The sequence below is a fragment of the Zea mays genome, chromosome 2, assembly GCF_902167145.1.
Source record: "Zea mays cultivar B73 chromosome 2, Zm-B73-REFERENCE-NAM-5.0, whole genome shotgun sequence".
In the NCBI taxonomy this organism is placed as follows: Eukaryota; Viridiplantae; Streptophyta; class Magnoliopsida; order Poales; family Poaceae; genus Zea; species Zea mays.
In genome coordinates, this window is record NC_050097.1 from 2,060,342 (window position 1) to 2,074,363 (window position 14,022).

Below are 14,022 nucleotides of genomic sequence, written 5' to 3' on the forward strand. Positions count from 1 at the left end.
CATGACCCTCTGTACGCCTTTCAAGTCCTTGATGGGCCCCATGCTGGTGATAGCTGCGATCTTCTCCGGGTTGGCTTCGATGCCCCGCTCGAAGATGATGAACCCCAAGAGCATGCCTCGGGGTACTCCGAAAACACACTTTTCGGGATTGAGCTTGACGCCTTTCGCCTTGAGACATCGGAATGTCGTTTCAAGGTCGGAAAGGAGGTCGGAGGCTTTCCTCGTCTTGACTACGATGTCATCGACGTAGGCCTCGACCGTGCGGCCAATGTGTTCGCCGAACACATGGTTCATGCACCGCTGGTACGTCGCGCCCGCATTCCTCAAGCCGAACGACATGGTGACATAGCAGTACATGCCGAAGGGTGTGATGAAAGAAGTCGCGAGCTGGTCGGACTCTTTCATCCTGATTTGATGATACTCTGAGTAGGCATCGAGGAAAGACAGGGTTTCGCACCCAGCAGTGGAATCCACGATTTGGTCGATGCGAGGCAGAGGGTAGGGAACCTTTGGACATGCTTTGTTGAGACCAGTGTAGTCTACACACATCCGCCATTTCCCCCCTTTCTTTCTCACAAGCACAGGGTTGGCAAGCCACTCGGGATGGAATACCTCTTTGATGAACCCTGCCGCCATTAGCTTGTGGATCTCCTCGCCTATGGCTCTGCGCTTCTCCTCGTCGAATCGGCGCAACGGCTGCTTGACGGGTCGGGCTCCGGCTCGGATGTCCAGCGAGTGCTCGGCGACATCCCTCGGTATGCTAGGCATGTCCGAGGGACTCCACGCGAAGACGTCGGCGTTCGCGCGGAGAAAGTCGACGAGCACTGCTTCCTATTTGGGATCGAACCCGGAGCCGATCCGGATCTGCTTGGAGGTGTCGCCGCTGGGGTCGAGGGGGACGGACTTAACCGTCTCCGCTGGCTCAAAGTTGTCGGCATGACGCTTCACGTCTGGCACCTCCTTAGAGAGGCTCTCCAGGTCGGCGATGAGGGCCTCGGACTCGGCGAGGGCCTCGGCGTACTCCACGCACTCCACGTCGCATTCGAACGCGTGTTTGTACGTAGGGCCGACGGTGATGACCCCGTTGGGGCCCGACATCTTGAGCTTCAGGTAGGTGTAGTTGGGGATGGCCATGAACTTCGCGTAGCATGGCCTCCCCAGTACCGCGTGGTAGGTTCCTCGGAACCCGACCACCTCGAACGTCAGGGTCTCCCTTCGGAAGTTGGAGGGTGTTCCGAAGCAGACCGAAAGGTCGAGCTGTCCGAGGGGTTGGACGCGCTTCCCAGGAATGATCCCATGGAAGGGCGCAGCGCCTGCCCGGACAGAGGACAGATCGATACGCAGAAGCCCGAGGGTCTCGGCGTAGATGATGTTGAGGCTGCTGCCTCCGTCCATGAGGACCTTGGTGAGCCTGACGTCACCGATGACGGGGTCGACGACGAGCGGGTATTTCCCCGGGCTCGGCACATGGTCGGGGTGATCGTCTCGATCGAAGGTGATGGGCTTGTCGGACCAGTCTAGATAGACTGGCACCGCCACCTTGACCGAGCAGACCTCCCGGCGCTCTTGCTTGCGGTGCCGAGCCGAGGCGTTCGCCGCTTGCCCACCATAGATCATGAAGTAGTCGCGGACCTCGGGGAACTCTCCTGCCTGGTGATCTTCCTTCTTGTCGTTGTCGCGGGCCTTGCCACCCTCCGCGGGTGGCCCGGCCCTGTGGAAGTGGCGCCGAAGCATGACGCACTCCTCAAGGGTGTGCCTGACGGGTCCCTGGTGATAGGGGCATGGCTCCTTGAGCATCTTGTCGAAGAGGTTAGCACCTCCGGGGGGCTTCCGAGGGTTCTTGTACTCGGCGGCGGCGACAAGGTCCGCGTCGGCGGCGTCGCGTTTCGCTTGCGACTTCTTCTTGCCCTTCTTCTTGGCGCCGCACTGAGTTGACGCCTCGGGAGTATCTTCCGATGGGCGGCTCTGGGGCTACTTGTCCTTTTGGAAGATAGCCTCGATCGCCTCCTGGCCGGAGGCGAACTTGGTGGCGATGTCCATCAGCTCGCTCGCCCTGGTGGGGGTCTTGCGGCCTAGCTTGCTCACCAGGTCGCGGCAGGTGGTGCCAGCGAGGAACGCGCCGATGACATCCGAGTCGGTGATGTTGGGCAGCTCGGTGCGCTGCTTCGAGAATCGCCGGATGTAGTCCCGGAGAGACTCTCCCGGCTGCTGTTGGCAGCTTCGGAGGTCCCAGGAATTCCCAGGGCGCACATACGTGCCCTAGAAATTGCCGGCGAAAGCTTGGACTAGGTCGTCCCAGTTGGAGATCTGCCTCGGAGGCAGGTGCTCCAACCAGGCGCGAGCGGAGTCGGAGAGGAACAGGGGGAGGTTGCGGATGATGAGGTCGACATCGTCCGTTCCACCCAGTTGGCAGGCCAGATGGTAGTCCGCAAGCCACAGTTCCGGTCTCGTCTCCCCCGAGTACTTTGTGATAGTAGTCGGGGGTCGGAACCTGGTCGGGAACAGCGCCCGTCGGATGGCTCGGCTGAAGGCTTGCGGACCGGGTGGTTCGGGCGAGGGACTCCGATCCTCCCCGCTGTCGTAGCGTCCCCCACGCCTGGGGTGGTAGCCTCGGTGCACCCTCTCGTCGAGGTGGGCCTGTCGGTCGCGGTGACGGTGCTCGTTGCCGAGGTGACCCGGGGCCGCAGGCGCTGTGTTGCGCGTGCGCCCGGTGTAGACCGAGGCTTCCCGCATGAATCGGGAAGTCGCAGCATGAGGTTCCGAGGGGTACCCCTGCCTTCGGGAGGCGGAGCTCTCGGCCCGTCGGACCGCGGCGCCTTCCAGGAGATTCTTGAGCTCTCCCTGGATTCGCCGCCCCTCGGTGGTTGATGGCTCCGGCATCGCGCGAAGAAGCATTGCTGCTGCCGCCAGGTTCTGGCCGACCCCACTGGAAGCGGGTGGTGGCCTGACCCTGACGTCATCGGTGATGCGGTGCTGGAAGCCCTGGGGTAGATGACGTATTTCTCCGGCCGGAGGTTGGCCCGCCCATGCCTGCCCGACGTCCCGACGAATCGGCTCAAGCGCTCCTGCTCCCTCGTCGAGCCTGGCCTGCACCCCGTGGATTTGCTCGAGCTGTGGGTCATGACCCCCCGCCTGAACGGGGACCACAGCTAGCTCCCGTGGGATGTCAACGCGAGGCACCAGCCTAGGGAGGTCACCGTCCTCCGGCATGTTGAGATGGTTGCCTTCGGGGGGACCCCCTAGATCGACGTGGAAGCATTCGCGACTTGGGCCGCGGTCCTCGTCGCCGAGGCTACGGCTACCGTCGGAACAGTCGAAAAGGCAGTAGTCGCATGCGGTCATGAAGTCCCGCATGGCACTGGGGTTGCCAAGTCCAGAGAAATCCCAACAGATGCTGGCCTCGTCGTCTTCCTCGGACCTAGAGGGCCCGTATGTCGAGACGTCCGTCAGCCGGTCCCAAGGTGACCGCATGCGAAACCCCAGAGGGTCTGGACTTGCCTCTACGAGAGCGCCCGCCAAAGCGAAGTCGCTAGACGGGTTGAGGCTGAATCCGAAAGACGTGGGATGGGAATCGATCGGTACCTTTTGGTCGACAGGCGGCGATAAGGTCACGTCGGGGACTGACTGCACCGTCGTCTCAGGTACGAGGGTGACGTCCAGCAAGCTTTTCGCGAGTGTGCTGGCGTCGTCCGCTTGCTCGGGATTGGCGTGTCGCGGGGAGACGGCGCTCGCCTTCGTCTCAAACGCGAGGTCGACGCCCGGTGCGCCCCCCGTTGGGGCGCTGGGGCCGTCGACTCGCTCGACAGCCGACGAGGCGCTGTCTCCTGCTTGGCCTTGGTTCCCCCGCCTCCTCCTCCACCGGCGGGGGAGAGGACGGGGTGAGCTCGAAGATTGTTCTTCCACCATGCGGGGAAGACGTCGCTGATTCCGCCGCCGGCGGGCGGATTGTCGGCCGCCACTGTTGTTGTCGCACGGCGGTGGAAGGAGTATCATGTCGTAGCTGCCGTCGAGGGACATGAACTCAAGACTCTCGAAACGGAGCACCGTCCCGGGTTGGAGAGGTCGCTGGAGACTTCCCATCTGGAGCTTGACGGGAAGCTGTTCGTCAACACGCAGCAGGCCCCTACCTGGCGCGCCAACTGTCGGCGTTCCAAGACCGGGGGGTCCCTGAGCCGATGAGTGAATGTAAGAACTTATCGGGAGGAGTTTTTACCTCCCTTGGTACTGTAATAATAAGTACTCTGCACTCGTGTTTATATGCTGGTCTGTAATAACCAACTTTATCTTACTTTCAAATAAATGTAAGTTTATGTAATCGCTTCCGCATTTCTATATCTCTGATGTTCTGTAATGTCTGCGTGACGGGTGAAACGCTCTTGGGAAAGGTAAGAAAAGCATATACCAAACTTTTCAAGTAATTCAGGGGCATCTACAGGGTTGTCTGAGGTCCGTTGGACAAGGACAACTGTAGGTGGGTCTAATAACTTGGGAGGTTCCGTCACAACGGGCACGGTGGGGAGGCTAGACGCTGGCGTCCTTAACCAGCCCTCGATGCGTCCCGACCACGGGTATGTGTCCCTAGTAAGTGTCTGACCCTTCCTCTATTTTATGCCGTGTTTCTTACATTTTTAGCCCTTACCCTTGGGATTTTTGCTCATCCCCAGGGGTTGAGGAACTTTAAAACCTCCTGGCCACCGATCCCGGAGGACACGGCGGGCCGAACCGCGCGTAGGCTCGTCGCGGAGAAGGATAAGCAGAAAAAAGATGCGGAAAAGGCCCGAGCTCGCGAGAGGATGCGGGCTCGGGAAGCCTTGGAGAAGCGTCGTCGGAGACAAGAAAGGGACGGGCTCCCGTTGGAGCCATCGCCGGACACGCCCGACGATGACGATGATGATGATGACGACGACGAGGACGATGACATGGTGGCCCGACTTGGCCTCAGTCCGGATCCGAGGCTGGGCCAGGGGTCGTCAAGCCAGCCTCAAGGTGGGCTGACACCACCAGTGTTTGGGGCCGGGACGCCAGGGTCCCGGTCCGAGGAGCGGAGGCGGGCCGAGGGGGTACTTGACCCCTTGGCCGAGATAATTGAGGTGACTCCGGGGGGTCAAGCCGACCTGCATGCCCCCGAGAGCAAGAGCCTGTGCCAGCCATGCGGGAAGTTGTTCCCTCGGCTGTCGTGACATCACCCGAGCAGGCCGCCCCCCGGCGCCTCGGGCGTCTGAAGCAGAGGCGGCGTCCAAGCCAGCCGCTGGCCAACCCTCGGTAGCGTCTGCGGAGACCGGGGTCCGTGAGGTCTCCCCGCAGGCACGATTGGCCTTGCCCCAGAGCGGGTAAGTATCCGAGGGCACCCTTGTTTCAGCCATTTTTCTGTGTATCTTGATTTTGTCTTTTCTTCCTTTCAGCAAGCGGAGGCAGGGCTCGGCTGGTGTGGCCCCCACGAAGGCCCTTAAGACGGGGCTAGCCTCTTCAGCCGGAGCTGCGGTGCGTCATGCTGGTTGGTTGGCCTCCGCCCAAGGCGCCCTCCGGCGGGGGGCCCAGGAGGCACGGGCTGTCATGGGGCAAGCCTCCCAGGTCGACCCCCTTGTTGGAGCGGCCATCATGCCAGGGGAGGCCGTTGACGCGGCTGCGGCCTCGAGCCTGCCTTCCTCGTCGCCGACGCCAACGTCGATTCCCGCCGGGGCCACCGCTGGTGCGCCCACGGAGCCGCCCGCCACCGCCGATGTCGAGATGGCTGAGGTGCCTCTGCCCCCGGCTCCTTCGGTCCTAGTCATCCCCGATTCCCCCGTTTTCGACCATGGGGAGGGGGCGGCCATTGTTGCCGAGGTTGGTGAGCAGAGGCCTGTCGCCTTGACCGAGGAGAGGCCCGATGCGTCGGCTGCAGAGGGACCCGAAGCCTCGGTCGCGGGGCGCGCAGATCCTTGGCCCGTCGTGGGGAGCAGCAGCCTCATCCCCATGCAGCTCAATCCCAATGAGTGGGGAGCACAGCCGCTCGTGTTCTGGGGCCGCGATACCTCAGAGCCTCTCCTTTCCCTTAATTATGAGGGAGAGGAAAGGTTGCGGAAAGTTTTCCGCGACTATAGCTAGGCGGTGATGAGGTTGCTTAAGACGGCCATGGATGTCCTTTCCCAAGACATTCCCAGGGTCTTCCAGGTAAGGATTTAGACGCACACCTCATGTGGTCAGAGCATTCTTTGTGATATTCTATTTTTCTTTTCAGGAGCTCGCGGACATGAGCACCGCTAAGTCGTTGTTCCTCCACTGTGAGAGCAGCGTTTGGGAATCGCTGCGGTTCTAGGGGCTGCGCTTACCGAGGCCAACGAGCGCCTCGCTCAACAGAGCACCAAGGCGGCGGACCTTCGGCTGCTCTATGAGGAGCTGAAGTCGGAGGCAGCGGCGCCGCGGACAGAGGCGGCGTCGGCACGGACGGAGGCTTCGTCGGCTCGGGAGCAGGTGGCTTCCCAGGCTGAGGAGATGCAGCGGCGGCAGCTGGAGCTTGGCCAGGTCACCAGCAAGCGGGACCAACTCCGGGGCCAAGCTGCCGAGGCTGTGAGCCGGGTTGAGACCCTTAAGGGACAGCTGGCTGAGGTCACAGAGCGGCTAGCCGAGGCGATTGCTCGGGCCGGGATCCTTTCGGAGGGCCTGGCCATAGCTGTCGGGTCCGCCTGGTCCGCCCAAGCTATGGCTTCACAGCAGAGTGCCCGGACCAAAGGTATGTTTTGTCTGCTTTGTGATTTTGCTTTAGCTTAACTCTTCTCCTCGTGTCTGAATATTGTTTGGCTGTCTTTAGGGTTCGAGACGGCTCTTAACGAGTCCGTTAAGAACTGCAAGGCGCTTGCCCAGGCGGCCGAGCAGAAGGAGGCTGACCGCACGGCCATGTCCGAGGCCATTTCAACCTTTTGCTGGACCTTTGGCCTTGACGACGTCCCCTCGGGCAGCTCCCCCCAGAGTCGCCTGCGGGCCTTGGGCGGCCATGTGCGCAGCAGACTCCACGGGGCACTGCATCATGGTGTTAGGCGGGCCTTCGCCATCCTCGCTTCCCACTACGACGTGGATTTGGAGCGGGTCAGCGAGGGCTACTGCCTACCCGATGACGAGGATGCCGCCTTGGCCGAGGCCCAAAGGCTTAATGCGGTTGCCGAGGGTCCAAGCACGGCGCTGGCTTCCTTTTTGAGGTGGAGATCCTTCCGCCCGTGTCGCCGTCCGAGGTCAGGCCACATTCTGCCACCCCTGCCAGCGAGGCTGGTTCGTCTGCCGCAGGTGGAAACAACGCCGAGGGTGCTGCTCCTCCCCCTGCCGACGCCTGAGCCTGTGTAGAACGGTTATTTTAAGTATGTGTATGTTTCCTGCGGCTGTTGAGGCCTGAACATTTGGATGTCTGAGTATAAAGTTGCGTTGCTCTTGAGTCGTGTTTTTGGCTTGCTTTTTTCGTGGCATCACCGTTAGAACCGGAGGCATCCCTTAGACGAAAAGGTGGTGAGTGGGGTATCCGTATCCCGGAGGCGTAGGAGTTCCCGCGGCTCGGCCGGCCTTATTGTTTTAGGGTTGTCCCTGGTTCATTCAGTGTTTTCGCGTGCAGCAGATCCGAAGTCGCGAGTGTCCTTGCATTTCTTTCCTCTCGTTTCGAGCATTAGGACTTGTTCGGTAGCAGAATCACTTATCCGAGCGTGAGTTACCTTTCGCGGAAGGTGGTGAGTGAGGTACCCGTATCCCGGAGGCGTAGGAGTCCCTTGGCTCAGTCGGCCTTACCGTTCGAGGTCTCTCTCGTTCGTTTTTAGGATTTCGTTATCGATATAGTCGAAAGGCACGAAAGTCGTTTTGGTAGAAAACTTTTTCGAGGAAAGGGTAGCATAGAAAGAAAATTTTGACGCAGAGGGGGTTCCCCCTTCTAGCCCCCGAGGGAGGGTCGGTCTTTGCCGAGGCAAGGTCGATCCTTCCTTGACGGTTAGACTTTATTTATACATGTAAAGGAATCGAGATACATGAACGGCTTGAAACATTTAAGGGTAAAAGCGACGTAGCTGTTTGATGTTCCATGCGTTGCTGTAGACCTCGCCTTGATCGTTGGCCAGCTTGTATGTCCCGGGCTTCAATACTTTGGCGATGATGAACGGCCCTTCCTAGGGAGGAGTAAGCTTGTGGCGTCCTCGGGTGTCTTGTCGTAGCCGAAGCACCAAGTCTCCAACTTGGAAGCCTCGGGGTCGAATCCTTCGGGCGTGATAGCGTCGCAGAGACTGCTGATACTGCGCTGAGTGCAGTAAGGCTACGTCCCGAGCCTCTTCCAGCTGGTCCAATGAATCCTCTCGGCTGGTTTAGTTGTTTTGGTCGTCGTATGCCTTTGCCCTCAGGGAACCGTATTCTAAGTCTGTGGGTAGGATGGCCTCGGCCCCATAGACCAGGAAAAACGGCGAGAAACCCGTGGCTCGGCTCGGTGTTGCCCACAGACTCCAAACCACCGAGGGTAGCTCTTTTATCCATCGCTTGCCAAACTTGTTGAGGTTGTTGTAGATCCTTGGTTTTAGTCCCTGCAAAACCATGCCATTGGCACGCTCCACCTGTCCATTTGTCATCGGGTGAGCTACGGCGGCCCAGTCCACACGGATGTGGTGGTCTTTGCAGAAGTCTAGGAACTTTTTCCTAGTGAATTGCATGCCGTTGTCGGTGATGATGGAGTTTGGGATCCCGAAGCGGTGGATGATATTTGTAAAGAACGCCACCGCCTGCTCGAACCTGATGCTGGTTAAGGGTCAAACATCGATCCACTTGGAGAATTTGTCGATGGCGACCAGTAGGTGTGTGAAGCCCCGGGTGCCTTCTACAAGGGACTGACGAGGTCCAGACCCCACACAGCAAACGACCAAGTGATAGGTGTTGTCTGTAGAGCCTGAGCGGACAGGTGTGTCCGTCTCGTGTAGAATTGACACCCTCGGCAGGAGCGTACAATCCTAGTGGCGTCGGCCATCGCGGTCGGCCAGTAGAAGCCTTGACGGAAAGCGTTTCCTATGAGGGTCCGAGGTGCTGCATGGTGACCGCAAGCCCCCGAGTGTATTTCTCGTAATAGCTCTTGTCCTTGGGTGATGGATATGCATCGTTGGAGAATACCTGAGGGGCTGCGGTGGTACAACTCTTTTTCATCACCCAGTAAAACGAACGATTTGGCGCGCCGAGCCAGTCGCCGGGCTTTGGCCTTGTCTAGGGGCAGCTCTCCTCGGCGGAGATATTCCAGGTACGGAGTCTGCCAGTTTAGGATTGGCGTGACCCCATTCCGCTCTACCTCGATGTGCAGGGCCTCACCCTCGGTGGCCGAAGGTACCACGAGCTGGGCCGAGGTACCTTCGGGTTCGGGTGCGTCGTTGAGTTTTATGGATGGTTGATATATGTCTCTGGAGAAGACATTCGGGGGAACCGTTGTCCGTCCCGAGGCTATCTTAGCCAGCTCATCTGCAGTCTCGTTGTACTATCGAGCAACATGGTTGAGTTCCAACCCATAGAACTTATCTTCCAAGCGCCGAACTTCGTCACAGTAGGCCTCCATTTTTTGGTCACGTCAGTGAGAGTTCTTCATGACTTGGTCAATAACGAGCTGCGAGTCGCCACGAGTGTCGAGGTGCCGAACCCCTAGCTCGATGGCGATGCGCAACCCATTCACCAAGGCCTCGTATTCGGCCACGTTGTTTGACGCCGGAAAATGGAGGCGTATTACATAACACACATGTTCTCCGAGGGGTGAGACAAAGAGCAAGCCAGCGCCTGCTCCGGTTTTCATAAGCGACCCATCGAAGTACATGGTCCAAAGTTCGGCCTGGATTGGAGCTGTTGGCAATTGGGTGTCGGTCCATTCAGCTAGGAAGTCGGCCAAGACTTGGGATTTTATGGCCTTCCGAGGGGCAAATGAAAGTGTTTCCCCCATGAGTTCCACTGCCCATTTTGCTATCCTACCTGAGGCCTCTCGACACTGGATGATCTCCCCCAGGGGGAAGGATGACACCACAGTCACCGGATGAGACTCGAAGTAGTGTCGTAGCTTTCGCTGTGTTAGAATCACCGCGTACAGTAGCTTCTGGATTTGCGGGTAGTGGATTTTGGTCTCAGATAGCACCTCGCTGATGAAGTAGACTGGCCTCTAGATGGGCAGCACATGCCCTTCTTCTCGTCTCTCGACTACGACTGCAGCGCTGACCACCTGAGTGGTTGCGGCTATGTAAATCAAGAGGGCTTCTCCTGCAATGGCGGGCACCAAGATGGGTGCATTATTAAGGAGTGCCTTAAGGTTTCCGAGGGCTTCTTCGGCCTCGGGAGTCCAAGTGAAGCGTTCGGTCTTCTTTAAGAGGCGGTACAAGGGTAATCCTTTCTCGCCAAGGCGCGAGATGAAGCGGCTCAGAGCCACAAGGCATCCCATGACCCTTTGTACTCCCTTTAAATCTTTGATGGGCCCCATGTTGGTGATGGCTGCGATTTTCTCTGGGTTGGCCTCGATGCCTCGTTCGGAGACGATGAATCCTAGGAGCATGCCTCGGGGGACTCCGAAGACACACTTCTCGGGATTGAGTTTTACGCCCTTTGCTCGCAGGCACCTGAATGTTACTTCAAGGTCGGAGAAAAGGTCGGAGGCTTTCCTAATTTTGACAACGATGTCATCGACATAAGCCTCGACCGTTCTGCCGATGTGCTCTCCGAACACATGGTTCATGCACCTTTGGTATGTAGCACCTGCATTCCTCAAGCCAAATGGCATAGTAGTATAACAATACATGCCGAAAGCTGTCATAAAAGAAGTCGCGAGCTGGTTGGATTCTTTCATCTTGATTTGGTGATAGCCTGAATAGGCATCAAGGAAAGACAGGATTTCACACCCAGCAGTGGAGTCCACAATTTGATCAATGCGAGGCAGAGGGTAGGGAACTTTTGGACATGCTTTATTCAACCCAGTGTAATCTACACACATCCTCCATTTCCCCCCCTTTTTTCTTTACAAGTACAGGGTTAGCTAACCATTCTGGTACCTCTCTGATGAATCCTGCTGCCATTAGCTTGTGGACCTCCTCGCCTATGGCCCTGCGCTTTTCTTCATCAAAACGGCGCAGGTGCTGTTTCACGGGTCGGGCACTGGCTCGGATGTCCAATGAGTGCTCGGCGACATCCCTCGGTATGCCTGGCATGTCCGAGGGACTCCACGCAAAAACCTTGGCGTTTGCACGGAGAAAGTCGACGAGCACTGCTTCCTATTTGGGGTCGAGCTCGGAGCCGATCCTAACTTTTTGTCGGTGCCTCGGCTGGCTCGAAGTTGCCGGCATGCCGCTTCGGGTCGGGCACCTCTTTGGAGAGGCTATCCAGGTCGGCGATGAGGGCCTCGGACTCGACGAGGGCTTCGATGTACTCAATGCATTCCACGTCACACTCGTAAGCGTGGCGGTACGTGGATCCGATGGTGATGACTCCCTTGGGGCCTGGCATCTTGAGTTTGAGGTACGTGTAGTTGGGGACGACCATGAACTTGGTGTAGCATGGTCTTCCCAACACCACGTGATAGGTTCCTCGGAACCCGACTACCTCGAAAGTGAGGGTTTCCTTTTGGAAGTTGGAGGGAGTTCCGAAGCAGACATGCAAGTCAATCTGCCCAAGGGGCAGGATACACTTGTCGGGGGTAATCCCGTGAAAAGGTGCTGCACCGGCTCGGATCTTGGACCGATCGACCCCCAAGAGCCCTAGGGTCTCGGCATAGATGATATTGAGGCTGCTGCCTCCGTCCATGAGGACCTTGGAGAGCCTAGTGTTGCCGATGACAGGGTCGACGACGAGCGGGTACCTTCCTAGGTTTGGTATGTAGTCGGGGGTGGTCGTCCTGGTCGAAGGTAATGGGCTTGTCGGACCAGTCTAGGTAGACTGGCGTTGCTACCTTCACCGAGCAGACCTCTCGGCGCTCTTGCTTGCGGCATCGAGCCGAGGTATTCGCCACTTGCCCACGTAGATCATGAAGTAGTTGTGGACCTCCGGGAACTTTTCTTCCTTGTCGCCCCCCTTATTGTTGTTGCCTTGGTCCTTGCCATCTTCTGCCGAGGGCCCAGCCTTATTGAAGTAACGCCGGAGCTTGTCGCATTCTTCAAGGGTGTGCTTGATGGGACCCTTGTGATAGGGGCACGACTCCTTGATCATCTTGTCGAACACGTTGGCCCCTCCGGGAGGTCTCCGAGGGTTCTGCTTCAATGGCGTTGCGTTTTGCTTGCGCCTTCTTCTTGCTCTTTTTCTTTGTGCCGCGCTGGATGGACGCCTTGGGGACGTCTTCCTTCTGCCTTCCCTAAGGCTGCTTGTCTTTCCGGAAGATGGCTTCGATGGCCTCCTGACCAGAGGTGAACTTGGTGGCTATGTCCATCAATTCGCTTGCCTTGGTGGGAGTTTTGCGTCCCAGCTTGCTTACCAGATCCCGGCAAGTGGTGCCGGCAAGGAATGCTCCGATGACGTCCGAGTCGGTGATGTTAGGCAACTCGGTGCGCTACTTTGAGAACCGTCGAATGTATTCTCGCAGGGATTCCCCTGGCTGCTGCCGGCAGCTCCGAAGATCCCATGAGTTCCCAGGGCGCACGTATGTACCCTGGAAATTTCTGGCGAAGACCCTGACTAGGTCATCCCAGTCGAAGACCTGCGCAGGAGGTAGATGCTCTAGCCAGGCTCGGGCAGCGTCGGAGAGGAAGAGGGGTAGGTTGCGGATGATGAGGTTGTCGTCATCCGTCCCTCCCAACTGGCACACCAGCCGGTAATCCGCGAGCCATAACTCCGACTTCGTCTCCCCTGAGTATTTGGTGATGGTAGTCGGAGCTCGGAACCGGGCCGGGAACGGCGCCCGTCGTATGGCTCGGCTGAAGACCTGCGGGCCTGGTGGTTCGGGTGAGGGGCTCTGATCCTCCTCACTGTCGTAGCGTCCTCCGCGTCTGGGGTGATAGCCTCGGTGCACCCTTTCCTTGAGGCGGGCTCGACGGTCGCGGCGGTGTTGCTCGTTGCCGAGGCGGTCTAGGACCGCAGGGGTCCTGTCTCCTGTGTGCTCGGTATGGACCGAGGCTTCTCGCACGTGTCGGGAGGGCTCGGCGTGATGCTCCGAGGGGCATCCCCGTCTTCGGGAGGCAGAGCTCTCGGCTTGTTGGACTGCGGCGTTTTCTAGGAGGCCCTTGAGTTTGCCCTGGACACGTCGCCCCTCGGTGGTGGATGGCTCCGGCATTGTTCGGAGTAACATCGCCGCTGCAACTAGGTTCTAGCTGGCCCCGTTGAAGGTCGAGGGCAGCTCTGCCCTGGCGTCGTCAATAATACGGCGCTGGACGTCCCGGGCTCGATGACGCGCTCCTTCGGCGAGGGCTCGGCCTGCCCACTCTTGCTCGAGGTTTTGTCGGAGTTGCATAAGTCGCTCCCTTTCTTCGTCGAGCTTGGCCTGCATCTCGCGGAGTTGCTCAAGCTGCGTGTCCTGACCCCCCGCAGGGGTCCGGCCCTCAGCTAGCTCCCGCGGGATCTCGACGCGAGACGCAGGTGCAGGGCGTCATTGTTTCTTGGCATGCAGAGGTGGTTGTCTCCGTCGTGCTCCTCCTGATCGATGTGGAAGCACTCGCGAGTTGGTCGTAACCCTCGTCGTCAAGGTTGTGGCCATCGTCAGAGTCGCCAGAGAGGCAGTGGTCACATGCGGACATGAAGTCTCGCATGGCTCTGGGATCGCGGAGTTCGAAGAAATCCATACTGAAGTCGAGGTCGTCCTCTTCCTCGGGACCCGTGGGTTCGGAGGTAGAGGCGACCGTCAGTAGGTCCCAAGTTGACCACATATGATACTCCGGGAGGTCAGGATATATCCTTGTGGAAGCGCTCGCCGAAGTGGGGTTGCCTGGCGGATCGAAGCTGAATATAAAAGGAACAGGATGGAAAACCGATGGTACCTCCTGGTTGGTGGATGGTGGTGAAGTTGCAGTGGAGATGAAACGTGTCGCTATCTCAGGCGTGAGACTAATGCCCGACAAGTCCCTCGTAAGGGTGCTGGCGTCATCAGTCCGC